Consider the following 14,365-nt stretch of genomic DNA (forward strand, 5'->3'; position numbering starts at 1 on the left):
AGCCTTCCCACCTTCTGGGATTCATGCCTTTGTGTTGTTTCCCACATTGGATAAGGGCTGACCCGTTTGATCAGAAGAACATGGCAGAATTGACAGTGCAACTATAAAAAAATGTTGCAGCTTCTGCTAGGTCTCTTCTGCTTGTGCTGGAGGAAGCTAGCCACCATGACATGCCACCAGACATGAGGACAGTCTGCCCTGTGGAGGGGCCCACTTGGAAAGAGACTGAGGCCTCCTGATGGCAGGCAGCACTAGCCTGCCAGCCAGGTGAATGGTCCCCTTGGAAATAGGTCTTCTCAGGCCAGTCTGGTCTTCCAGGGACTGCAGCTCCAGTGGAGGTCTGACTACAACTCCTCAAGAGACGTCCAGTCAGAACTGCCAGCCAGGCCTCCTCTGAGTTCTTGTCCCTTAAGTCATTCAATTTAGAAATGATTTATTTCAGGGCATTAGAAAACGAATACAGCCTCCAGGTAGATCTCATTTTCACAATAATTTTGAGGACCCTGGCCTGATACTTTACTGATTATGAGGATAGAGTTCCAAGTGGGATGGAGGTGAGGGAAGAGTTTTGTTAACAGAAGCACTCTCCATTCTTATAAATGATCTTCTTAGAAATAAGCTGTGCCTGCCAAAAAGGGAAAGGAAGGATTCTACTTCTCATTTTTGTGATACAGCAAGGAATAAGATGAAGCTTTATCTCCTACAAGATTGGGGAGGAGCATTAGTCACATTTTCAAGGTTGTGGGGTAAAGCAATTCTGGACCTCAGGTTCTGCCAGAGGATAACTCCATGTGTAGGTTTTTCCTTATATTTTGATTTGAGTTTATATGCTTCTTGGTTGGTGTAAGCCCCAGACCCCTTCAAGAATAGAACTGTAGAACAACCATGTTCTCCATTACTCCTGAGATTAGGTCCCCATGCAAATAATAGTTTCCACCCTGGTTGTTTTTCCTGCAGACTGCATGTCAGTTAGTAATTGTTCTCCCAGGGAAAAGTCTACCAGGCTGATTCAGCTCTTTGTATTCCCACCGTCTGCCATGCAGCCCGGCTGTCAGTGTATTTTTGAAAGAGCAGAAACAATCTGGCAGTGAGAGAGTTTATTATGATATCAACTACAGAATATATTGTAGATATTGCAGGTTACCGAGGTTTATTAAAATATCAAACACTCCTTAACTATTCCATGCTCCCCCTGCCCTTTGGAAAAGTATAACTGAAATGCTGGGCGTGGTATTTTCCTATAGTAGACTTGTGAAATAAATATGAAAAGTTCTTCTGGAGGTAGTGGGAGAACTAAAGAAGCAGATTGGAAACAAGACTAAGACAAATATACCACTTGCATCAATTACTGACCATTGTCATTTTTATTTGCAGGTTTGTGCCCCTCACCATGTCTTGACATTTACTCCTTCAGTGAGAAGAGAGTGGGTGACCAGCTGCTTGAGATGCTGGAGGGCCCAAGGACCTTTGGGACATACTCTTTGCCCCCAGGTAGCTGAAGGATTTGTAAAAGAAACAGAGACAAAAACCCAGATATGGGAGCAACGGCAACACTGGAGACAGATGCCCCAGCTCAACACTGGAGATGTCTGAATCCAGTGAGTCGAGGACAGACCACGGGACCAAGGACAAGACTCAGCCTCCTTGGACGTGCATGGTCCAGTGTTACCTACGAGAGCAACTCAGAGCCATTCTCAGTGACCAGGGATGAGGCAATGTTTCCCAAAGTGTGGTCCCAGGATCACCAGGAGAGAAACCCTGGGGGTGAGAGAGCACTCGGTGGAACCCAGGTTCCTGGGCCTCAGGGAAGACCCTGAATGGGAACCTCTGTGAAATGAGCCTAAGAAGCTGCATTTGTTTTGGGGTTTTTTTTTTGGGGGGGGGGGTTTGAACTCAGGGGCACTCAACCACTGAGCCCCATCCCCAACCCAATTTTGCATTTTATTTAGAGACAGGGTCTTACTGAGTTGCTTAGTGCCTTGCCATTGCCGAGGCTGGCTTTGAATTGGGATCCTCCTGCCTCAGCCTCCCGAGTTGCTAGAATTACAGGCCTGTGCCATGGCAAAATTATCTTTGGCATCTTTGGCATCTAATTCTTAATTTTCAAAAGTTTGTGAAGAAAGAGTGGAGGTGCCAGTTTGTACTCTCTCGTTTTTATGAAGCAATCGACCAGAATCTGACAATGAAACCATCTCCAAGCCATAGGTAGATTTCCTCTCTTCTACTCAGCAAAACGCTCCCTTTCCTTATTCAAGCCATTCATCCATGACCTTGGGCAAGTGACTTAGGCCCTGGTTTCCTGTAAAATAGAGCAGAGAATAACTCCTATCTCCTGGGCTTGCCGGGAAGGGGACATGAACTAATTCTGTAGAGCACACACGGAGATGAGCTCAGTAAACGTTAACCTGTTGTTATTATTATTAGCCAAAGCAGCTAGAAGCAAGGGCATTCTGAGTCTCAAGTGCCCTCCACGTAGCCCCCTTTGAGTTTCCCGTGGCCTCCCGCTGCACCCTGGGTCCTCCCCAACCCCTCTGCAGGCTCAGCCGGAGGAGACCCTCTGTTTGGCACAGGCCCCCAGCCAGTGGGAGCCCCACGATGCCCACACGGTCCTTGCTTTGGTTTGGTCAGGAAGCGGCCTTCCCCAAACTGCTCAGAACCATATTTGCAAAGCAATTGTTCAAGACTAGGGGTGGGAGGTGGAACAGTGCAGGGTCCCACTGAACAATACGGGAGAGGAGGCCCCCAGCTGCCCAGAGGGACAGGAAGACTGGGCTGCGCGTGAGATCATGAGTTCGAGGCCCTGTGGAGAATGGGGAACCCAGAGCAAGCTGGGTGACAGCTCAGCTGCTGGCTGTCCCACCCACAGTACAGACCCATAGGGCTCGGAGAGCTCCACCCTATTGCTTGACATCCATCACTGACTGCCCAGGCTCTCAGGTGAGAGTCTGAGCTCCTCCTGCCTCTGCTGACTGCCCCTTCTCTCCCCAGCTTTGAACTGGACGCTGCCGGGAGCCCCCTTCACAAGACACACTCTCTCCTGCTGACCAGCTTGGACCTGCTGGAAAACCTCTTGCCTGACCTCCGCGACCTGCCGTCCTCCTTACAGCACCTTCCCGGGAAGCCTCCTGAGCCTCCTCAGGGGCCAGCACCTGCCTAGGATGAGGAGGCAATTTCAGTTTACCTGGCCACTTCTCCCACCTCGGCTGTGGACACCGCCGTGGGCCACAGGGGAGGCTGGGCCCCTGCTGCATGCTGTTGGGTGAGCCTGGGCCCTAACCTTCGGGCTTCCCCACCTCTGGTGCTCTCCTGACTTTTATTTCCAACAAAAATCATCAGTTCTCTGTTGAGGCTGCCCAGCCCCATGAGGGGTGCAGGGGACGGGGAAGCCTCTCCTCTCTGAGGGGTGTTATGAGCTGAGCTGGGTCCTCCTCATGTCCATATGTTGGAGCTCCAACCCCCAGAACCTCACAATATGAGTGCATTAGGAGCTGGGGTCTTAGAGAGCTAAGTGGGTTAAAACTGGGCCATCAATGTGAGCTCTATCCAATGCGACGGGTGTCCTTAGGAGCAGAGGACACTAGGGCCAGGCACACACAGAGGGACAACATGTGAAGACACAGGGAGAAGATGGCATCTACAGGCCAAGGAGGGAGGCCACAGAAGGAACCGGCCCTGAGGATACCTTGACCTTGACCTTGGACTTCCAACCTCCACAACTATGGAGCTGAATTTCTGATGCTTAAGCCGCTCAGCTGGGGTCCTTCATCCCTAGCGAATGATACAAGGAACTTAGAATTCCAAGATGGAAGAAGCCCAAAGCCTGTTGAACCTAGCCACCATGGACAAGGGCACTGTCACCTCCGCCTGCTGGGAAAGACAGGAAGGAAGGACCACGGAGGGTGCCACCGTCAGGGGTTAGGAGGAGCTGGCGTGGCTGAGCTGAAAGTGCCTTGAGTTCAGGACTGGGAGGGCCCCTTGTGTCCTCCCTAGTTGGAAGAATGAGGAAACGCGCCCAGAGAGGAGGAAGGACCTGCCCAGGTCTGATCCTAAAGGAGGAAAGCTCCAGCCCCGCCCCGCCCCGCCATCCTGGGGTTGTCAGTTTCAATGATTAACCACTCATTAGGTGCTCGGGGATCTGGCCTTGAGGAACCGCAGTTTTGAGGAGGAAGGCGTCTGGCCACTGGGGCGGGAAAAACAGCTGCTGTGATTTCACATCTGTATTTGCAGAGATTCTTCCTCTAACCCCGCCCCCCCCCCATGCTCAGGCAACAAAGAGCTTCCCTTGCAATGCCCTGGATCTGGGGTGGAGTAGAGAACAAAGGGGACCCTGGACACTATCTGGGGGCAGGAGAGAATGAGGTCCCCTGGGGGCTGACCCTTGAGCTGGTGTAGCCACAAGGACCCAGAAGGGAGGCAGGCAAGGTCCCATCCTCTCTCTGCCAGTTGCCCCTGTATTAGACAACTTCCTGCTGCTATACTGAAATACTCAAGGCTGGGTAATGTTGTAAAGAAAAGAAATTATAGCTCACAGTTCTGGAGGTTAAGGGCATAGCACCTGCATCAGCAGACTTTAGCTCATATCTTTCCTCAGGTGCTTCTTTGGATCAGTATCTCTTGGCATGAACAATGATCTCTGTGATTCGCTTGTACATGTCTTTGGCCCAGGTGGGCCTTGAATGGCTTTTCCTTTTATCTGACTGATGGTGAAAGATCCCTTTGTAATTAAAAGTATTTAAATCTGTCCCTTACAAAAAGAAAAGAAGAAGAAGAAGAAGAAGAAGAAGAAGAAGAAGAAGAAGAAGAAGAAGAAGAAGAAACAGAGACATACATGCAGTATTATGATGTGATCTCTGAGGTGATAAAGTGATAAATGAGAACTTTGATGTCCAGAGGGGAGATTGCTTAAGAGCAGCTTTTTAAGTATGGTCATGATGTTACAGGCTACATATGTGACAGTAGTCCCATAAAATTATAATGGAACTAAAAAATTCTTACCCCTAGTGATTTAGCCATCTTAATGTCACAGCACACTTATGTATTTGTGGTGATGCTGGTATAAATAAAGCTTTGTCACTGCCAAGAATATACAAGTATATACATACAGTTGTGTATAGTAATGTATCAAGTATAATATATAGGAATACATCAAGTATAATACTTAATAATGATAATAAAAAATTGTTAATCATTTGGTCTAAACTAATAGAAGGAAATACATTATTTGACTATTGAAGAAATTATTATTGTCAACAGTTTGGTATGTATATTTTTAGTCTTTATTCTATCTCATTACTTAGATATTATAGGTCTGTTTTAAAAATAAAATTGGAATTACATTATATTTTATTATTGTCTTTTTTCTTAGGTAGGGAGAACATATATCTCCATTAATAAATATCCTTCTAATATTTCTTAATGACTGTGTTTTATTGCTAAATGTCCAATTGGCTATTTAAATTGTTTCTAATATTTCCCACTATATAGACTGTAGTAATATAAACATCTTTTTAGCCAAATTTTGGTGCACATCCATCATTATTTCCTGAGGGTAAAATCCTAAATGTAAAATTTTTGAATAAAAAGGAAAGTAAACTATTAGTGCTTGTTGACCATTGCTTTCCAGATAAATTTTTACCAATTCAAATTTTATATATATATATATGAAAATGATGTGTATGTATGTATGTGTGTGTGTGTATGTGTATGTGTATCTCCTAACTTTGATAGCAGTGGCGGAGAAAAAGACATACCAGAAGAGGGAATGGTTTGAGAAATGGGGTCCCAGAAGTTTTGCTGGAGCACAAATTCTGTGTAGCATAGTGGCTGGAAACACAAATGGGAAAATTGTTTAAGGCTACACTGTAGAAAGATTAAATACCAAAGGTGGCCTTTAAATATTTTTCAAATCATTATAATATATGCATGTATGAATATATAACAACAAAACTCAGTGTTATGTATAATTATAGTGCACCAGTAAAAATTAAGAAAAGATACAGTTTTTTTTCAAGAGGCTATTGAGAATCACTGAAGTTTTAGAAGAAAATAGTGACAATTAAGCTTTTACACATTACTATCTAAACTGTACAAAGTGATATTGTCAGGCCATTTAGGGGATCAAACTTCAATGGTGGCAGAGAATAGAATGTTTTCTAAAACAAAAATGATGGCAATGTGAGACAGGAGGCAATGTCAAAAGTCACTATGATGTTTAGAGCCTATGCTGTACTCATATTAAAAGGACTGAGATGCCACTGGGTTATAAAGTTTGGAAGAAAGAGTTGCTAGAGGAAGAGGAAGATAGCAATTTTTCTTTTGGATGTTGTATTTGCTTTCTATCTTGAAAAAAATATATGAGACAATCAACAGAGAGAAGGTCTATTTTCATTCAGAGTTTTAGAGATTTCAGTTTAAGATCAGTTGGCTCCATTGCTTACGGGTCTATGGCACAGTAGAAAATCATGGCAGAAATGCATGGCAGAGCAAGACCATCCAACTGATGGCTAGGAATTAAAAGAGCGGGGAGGGACCAGAGTCCCACTGTCCCATTAAAGGGTAACCCCCCCAGTGACCCAAAGACTTCCCACTAGGTCCAACCTCTTAAAGATTTCACTGTCTTCCAAAAGCATCAAGCTGGGGACCAAGACACGGACTTTTCAGAGACATTGAAGATCCTAACTAGAGCAGATGTACAATATTTAAAATGTTGGTGAGCAATCCCAGTAGAGATGTGTAGCAGGCCCTAGAAAATATGAGACTTCAACTCAGGAGAGATTTCAGGCCTGGAGAAGTTAAAAAAAATGGTCATGATTTTCTTAGAGGTTTTATTGGTGAGATCTGAGAGAAAGACAGGGAGTATCCAGGTAAGGAGTGATTAGATTGTGTGAAGAAATTGCCAGAGGTTAGGGGAGAAATCACCCCAAAATATTAGAGATATTGGTGCCTACTGTTCACACAGTGCCTGTTCTTATCAATCAGACTGAAAAGCCTCATAATTCAAGTAGCATTGGTTAAGTATACAGAGGATCTTTCCTCATTGTAGGGAGAAATTTGCCCTAGAATTAGCACTTCTTCCTCATTCTACCTAGTCAACCTTAAAAACAAAACCTGAAAGAATCAGACTGTATCCTAACCGGCTCCCAGAGTAAGTTTCAGGCACATTTATAAGCATACATTCAGTGCCTAACCGGGCAAAATTCACAATTTCTTGAATCAAATAAAAAAAATTATAAGACATGCAAAGAAACATAAAAATAGAACTCATAATGCGAAGATGAACCAAACAACTTAAATTTACCCAAACTGACCCAGATATTAGAATTAACAGACAAAGGCATTAAAATAATTATGATTTGAAACATTAGGTGATGACATAGACAAAAATTTTGTTTCAAACTGCTAAAGATAAACATTGTAATGTGGGATAAAAAATTACTTTTCCTGTGATTAATTGCAGATTCAACATTGCAGAAGATTCATTAATATAAAGACTAATAGAAAAAAATCTGAATTAAAACACAAAGGGGGAAAATAATAAAACAAAATAAATACAACATTAATGAATTGTGTGGTAATGACAACTTCAAGCTGTCTTTTGTGATAGACCCCCTTATCTTTCAAAACTCCCCAGAGGATACCTGAAATATGGATATCATCAAACCCTATGCATACTGTATTTTGTTCTATCCATATGTACCTATGATAAAATTTAATTTATAAGTTAGACACAATAAGAGATTAACAACAATAATAAAATAGAATGATTATAAAAACATACTCTGGTGAAAGTTATACGAATATAGTCTGTTTCTCAAACTTTTGTTGAACTTTCACCTTTGTACCCAAAGAAAGCACTTATAGCTTCTCTTTGGCATGTTCATGTCATCAGCAACACTACTCTTGCACTTTGGAACTACTATTAAAATAAGGGTCACTTAAACACAAATACTGTGATACTGTGACAGTCAATCTGATAAGCAAGACAGCTAAGTAAGGCTGGTGACAAAGGGCCGATTCACAACCCAGGCAGAATGGAGCAAGATAGGGTGAGATTTCATCATTCTACCCAGAATGTGTACCATTTAACACTTATGAATTGTATATTTCTGGAATTTTCATTTAATATTTTTTTTAGAACAATTGACTGTATGGTAGGTAACTGAAACCATGGAAATAGAAACTTGAATGAATCAGGGATAATAGTAATGTATATTACTCCAAGTAATGTATATTACTCTATATACAAACTTGGAGTCTCCAGAGAAGGAGAGGGAGAAGTGGTGATATATAAAATATTTGAATAAAAATGGCCCAAAACATTCCAAATTTGATAACTGTAAATTCACAGATCCACAGAGCTCAATGAAACTCAAGCTAATAAATATGAAGAAAAAAATACAACATATTCAAATTTCTCAAAACCATTCATAAAAGAATATTTTAATAGCTTCCAGAAGAAGAAGACGTGTTACATATAGAGGGACAAAGTTAAGATTATAGCATATTTTTTATAGGAAGAAATACAAACAATAAGATATGGAGCAACCTTTCTTTTCTTTTTTTTTTTAAGTACTGGAGGGGAAAGTCTATCAATAAAGAATTCTATATCCAGTGAAAATATCTTCCAAAGTTACTGGAAAAATAAAGAGTTTTAAAGATATATAAAAGCTTATAAAATTCACCTAGCAGACCTGCAGTTCAAGAAATGTTAAAGCAAGTCTTCAGGAAAAAGGAAAATAATAACAATTAGAAATAAGGATCTACACAAAGGAATAAAGTGTTCAGAAATGGTAAGTCTCTTAAGTTTTTTTTCTTATTACTTAAATCTTTTTAACTGATAAGTGACCATAAGGTCTTTTATTAATATTTTAAAATGATAATAGACTGTTTATGTATTGTTATTAAAAAGATGCCAGAGTTGTTTGGAATTCTTAACATATATGAAATGTTTAACAAAAATAACACAAATGTTGGAAGGGAAAAAATAGACTGATGTAAGATTCATACGTTGTCATTGAAGTAGTGACAGTAACTTGAAAGTGTGGCCTATAAATTCTGAAACTACCTAGAATTATCCAAGAAAGGGGCTATTATAGAATCATAAACGTATTCCGTTAATTCCAAAGAAGCACAAAAACAAGGGAAGAAAATAAAGCACTAATGAAGCAAATAAAAATCTAATGCAAGTTGACAGGTTTAGGACTGTCAGTAATCACATTAAGTGAAAATGATCTAAATTTACTGATGAAAAGGCAAATATTACCAGATTGGATAAAAAAAGTACATAAATGAAAAAGCAAGCCTGAAACTACATCCTTCCAACAAGAAGCACATGTGAAATGTAAAGGCACACATAGGTTTATGGTAAAAGATGGAGAATGATTTCCAACACTAACCAAAAGAGTTGGAGAGGTTATATTAATATTAGACAAAGTAGACTTTGAGCAAAGAATATTACCAGGGTAAAAGATGGTAATTTCTTAAAAATCAAGATTACATTACCTAAAAAATAATACTAGGGTCAAATCGGGCCATTCCTTGCATTGATGATAGAATTAATTCATTAAAAGGAGATGATTATCTTAACTTGTATGGCTTATATAATTATGACACATTATATTACATGACAGAAAATTCAAGGGTATCTGATTCCAGGGTTGGCAAGTTCAACAGCTTGAAATATCATAAAGGACTCAGGTTATTTCCATATTTCTGCTCAGCCATACCCAGGATGTCAACTTGGTCCTTAGACTGGCTTCCCTTATGAATACAAGATGGCAGCCAAAATTCTAGGAATCACATCCAGACATCGAGGGGGAAAAAACAATTTTTTTCCCTGGTAGACTTGTCATTAAATGTCATTTGTCAATACTAAATCACTTCTTCACCTGTTAACTAAACCAAACACTGGAAAGGGGAATGGCATCATTTGGATTGACTTTGATCAGGGGTCAGCAAACATTTCCTATAATGGGGACAGATATGCAAATAATATAGTTTGCAGGCCATTTGGTCCCTACCACAACTGCTTACTTCTTCTATCAAAGAGCTGGGCATAGTGGCACAGGCCTGTAATCTCAGCAGCTCAGGAGACTGAGGCAGGAGGAATGCAAGTTCAAAGGCAGCTTCAGCAAATTAGCAAGGCCCCCCCTAAAAAACTTAATGAGTCCCCGTCACAAAATAAAATATAAAAAGGGTGGGGGATGTGAATCAGTGATTAAGTACCCCTGGTTCCATCCCTGGTACCAAACAAACAAGCAAAAGAAACACCCATAAAGATCAAACAACTAAAGTTGTGGTTGCAGCATCTTTTTTACAAAAACAGACAAAGGGCTGGATTTGGGGTATGAACCATAGTTTGCTCATCTCTGAATCAGACTAATCAGCTGAAATGGGGACAGGTTTATCTTCCTTGAGGGTTGGATACTTCAAAATTAGTGTTCTCTAAGCAGGGAATTCAAAGGAATGGCTGTTAGGTAAGCAATCAACAGTATCAGTACATATTATGTCCCTCTATCTTCCACAGTCTCTAACAGTTATTAGGTATTGAATAAATGCTGAATGACATACATGCTAACGGGGTGATTTAGCACCCTGGCAGACTATCCTAGGCTTTGACAGATTGAAATTCAGGAAATTGTTTTTGCCAGTTCTCACCTCTGCCCTAGGGCCTTGCAAACCCTTGAGATAAATTTCCTTCTCCTTTAGTTCTTGCAGGATAAGATGTGGGTAAGTCAGAAAGAAATGAAGCAAAGGAGAGAGATCATGGAGCCAACACGACATCCCTGCTTCCCCAGGATGACAACATTGCCTTCCTCAGCTCCCTCACATCAAAGCTTCCCCGAGGTAGCAGCAACACAAATAATAAATTAAAAGGAAAAAGATCAAGCATGGCACTACATGGCTGAAAGGCTGAATTACGATGTTAAGAAGAAAGAGAAAGGGAGCTCCCCCCCTGCTTTTAAACCCAGAGTTATATTTCTTCTTCTCTCAGTTAGTGAACACAGCACTGTTATTTCTGCAAATGCATTCTTTCTGAACTGAGTGTATGCATGCTGTGAAAATATGTGGGTGCGCCTGCTAGGATGATTCATTTCCCAAGAGCATCCAGCAATTGGGGGAGTCATGGCACCATAGCTAATTGCAGGTTTTGGGCACCCCTTCATGCAGTGAGCCAGAAGAGTCTAGAGAGTCCTGAGGCAAGAGGGCACCTTTCTCAAGAAATGACAAATCAGTCATTGGCTTTTAAATGATTTTATTTCTAAGATGAATTCTAGGAAAGGAAACCTCAGGGTCAATTATAAAAATAGGTGGTTATATAAGTAAGGGATTTCAGGAGTATTGCCTTTAATGTTAACAGAGATATAGAAAGAAATTTCACATACACTGGCAAAGAAGAGTCTGAGTGTAGGCCCCTTCACCCTCGGTGTAAGGACATTTGTAATAAGATGTGGGGAACACAATGGCCTCTGGGCTCAGGCCATCTGGATTTAAATCTTGGCTTTATTATTGGCTAACCATATGACCTTGAGCAAACTCTCCAAGCCTCTATTTATCTTTAAAATGGGTATGATAATAACACTTATTATCAATCGTAACAGGGTATGGCAAGCTAAGAACCACACTCTAGTGGTTCTTTTTCCTTGTTCTGCCCCAAAATCCCCCACTCCAAGCCTGATCCTTCTTAGTAGGCTTCCAGGGAACATGGGATTTTGCAACCCACAGAAAAACCAGCAGCATATTTCCTAGGAATCCTGAATCAGGAAGTAAACAAAGGTCTGATCAACCTGCTTCCTTTTGGTCTTTCCTTGATGAGGTTCACAGAACTAGATCAGGTAGCACAGGTGGGGTCCCACTCGTGACCATATGAGCTGAGCCTCTCTGTGTTCCTGAAACTGGGTTTTAACCTAGTGTAAACATTGGTTTTCTCAGTCAATAATAGGAAGTATGAGTCAATCTGGCGGAAGTTTTGAAGAATAGCATGATTGTGAAACTTGCTATACAATGTTAAATCTTATGAATATGGTAAATAATAAATATTCATATTCTAGTCTAGAGTCTTTTAATTTCAATTTGTTTACTTAAACCACATTCATTTACATAAAAAATATGTTTAGTTTCCTGAACACATGGTTTTCTTTGGGCCAGGATGAGTTTTTGTTTTGGTTACTTTTCATATATTAGAGTCATATATTTACCATAATCCATGCTTTGAGTAACTTGCATATGTTTTTCTTTCTTGGGTTTTGTTCTCACAGCTTTTTGAGTCAGTATTGCTTTAGTTCACAGCCATTAAGGTGGGGGAACTAACTTGCCAAAATTGATGAGATATTGTCATTCTCTGTTATTTGAGTCTTTTCCTGCTGCTAAAACAAAATACCAGAAACTGGGTCATTTATAAATAATACAAATTAATTTCTCATAGTTCTGGAAGCTGGGAAGTCCAAGGTTAAGGAAGCTGCAAATTCGGAGTCTAGAGAAGCTTCTGTTTCTGCTTCCAAGATGGCACTTTATTGCTGTGTCCTCCCTTAGTAGAGGGTAGAAGGGTAAAAGGGCTGGTGAACATGTCAGCCTCTTATTCAGAGTGTTCTCCAATTCATGAGGACAGAGTACTTGTGACTTAGCCACTTCTCCAAGGTCCCCATCTCTTCATGATAACACACTGGGTATTTGGTTCCAACACATGATTTGTGGAAGGATGCATACATTCAAATTATGGCATCTGGCATTTCTGAAAAGAATATTAGCTAAGGAGTATAGTGTGATTCCTGGTGCCAAGAGGCATTCTACATATCATATTCTGTTCCTTTTGGGGGGGGAGCTTACTGATTGAATATTGAAATAAATTTCACATATGAATTTATATCACTTAAAACATGACTTAACTAGGAAAGATTGATATGCTAAAAACACCCTGAGACTAAATCCTTAGGGTGAAACGCCCGTGCCAAAGCTGAACCCCACTGTTTCCTGATGGCCTCACGTTGAGAAAGTTACTTCATCCCTCTCAGTTTTATATGTAAAATAAGAATGATTTTAACACCTCTATGGTGGATTAGTTGAGAGGATCAAATTAAAACCTTCAGGTGTAACTGTTTTTTAGTATTTCTTTAGCCACATCGGGCTCAATGTCCTAGTGATCTGTCTTAGTGAGCATGATAGCACCTATTAATGCAAATACTTCTTTAAGATAAATGATTTTTCCCAAGGAATTTTCTGCCACTGAGGTTGTGGCCTGTAATACCTCCAACACTGCTCAGGTATTAAACTGTAGAAATACTACTTAGATTTTTTTCTGACTTTCTACTTCCCCCTTCTTTCCCCTAGTTTTATAAATGTATCTCTGAATCTGTATCAGTCTCTCTACATCTCTGTATATTTGCTATGCCATAACAGCTTCAGAATGACTTTTGCAATATCACTAAATATCAGAATTGAAATAACAGTTTTCCTCTTTTGCTGCCTCTTTTCCTTAAGGGGAATATCTCTAGTTAAGACTGGCCAAATCCAGGATAGGGCTTTATTTTTATCAATTTCCGTGTCTCACTTTGCTCCTGATGGATCAATGGCATTTCATTCAATCTGCATAAGCGGCTGTGTAGAACAGGAAATTGCAAAAGGAACACGAGTCAGGAGTATCATGCTTGTCACTAATTTATGCATGTGGGGTTCATTTCCTCTGATGAGCCCAGGATTGGAAGTGATGGATGCCTCCCAGGGGCCCTGATCCATCATCAGACCAATACTCTGCCTCCTCCCCAGGAAGTGCCTGGCTCTTTGAGCTGCTTCATTCTCTCCTGCTTTTCATTACTGTTTCTTGCCTGTGTGGGTTATTTTTTCCTCAATAATTTGGCTTTTCAGACTCTGAATATGAAAATAATTTGGATGGATTCATCCATTCATTCATTTAGTCAATAAAGGTGCATTGAGACTCTACTTTATGCTAGAGCCTCATACTGTACTGAAAATAGAAAGGTGAATATAAAATTAATTTAGCTAATCCTTTGAAAGTTTCACCATGTGCAGGGCACTGTTCTAAGCATGGTCTGTTTTTATTCATGAAAGCTACACAACAACCTCAAGAGGTAGATATGATTTTTGTCTACATTTATAGTTGAGAAAGTTGGATGCAGAGTATTTAAGAAATGTGCCCAACATCACAGAATGCATGCCTTTTTTCTCTATTAAGGAAGAGTTAGCTGAAGGAAATGACTACCTATTACTGGTGTTGGTTAGTCTATTCTGGTTAGATAGTACCACGGTGTATTTTGGGTAGGACTGTCCTTGAAGGAAGAAATATTTATACTGGGGCTCATCCAAGGCAGAAAGGCAGATCTTAGAACCAGAAGATGGGTCATGCCTGTCT

General features: G+C 40.8%; 1 long non-coding RNA gene across 2 annotated transcripts in view; it reads left to right on the forward strand.

Annotated features, from left to right (window-relative positions):
* The window catches only part of LOC124107659 (uncharacterized), an 89,861-nt gene extending 84,294 nt beyond the window's left edge, over positions 1 to 5,567 (forward strand). For both annotated transcript variants that reach the window (XR_009228773.1, XR_006856494.2), the window contains exons 2-3: positions 1,375 to 1,764; positions 2,989 to 5,567. This is a non-coding gene — a long non-coding RNA (uncharacterized LOC124107659). The remainder of the gene's footprint in view (positions 1 to 1,374; positions 1,765 to 2,988) is intronic.
* The last annotated feature ends 8,798 nt before the right edge of the window (positions 5,568 to 14,365 follow it).

Source organism: Marmota monax, unplaced genomic scaffold (genome assembly GCF_021218885.2).
Source record: "Marmota monax isolate L192 unplaced genomic scaffold, Marmota_monax_Labrador192_F-V1.1 WCK01_AAM20220418_F8-fsc00097, whole genome shotgun sequence".
In the NCBI taxonomy this organism is placed as follows: Eukaryota; Metazoa; Chordata; class Mammalia; order Rodentia; family Sciuridae; genus Marmota; species Marmota monax.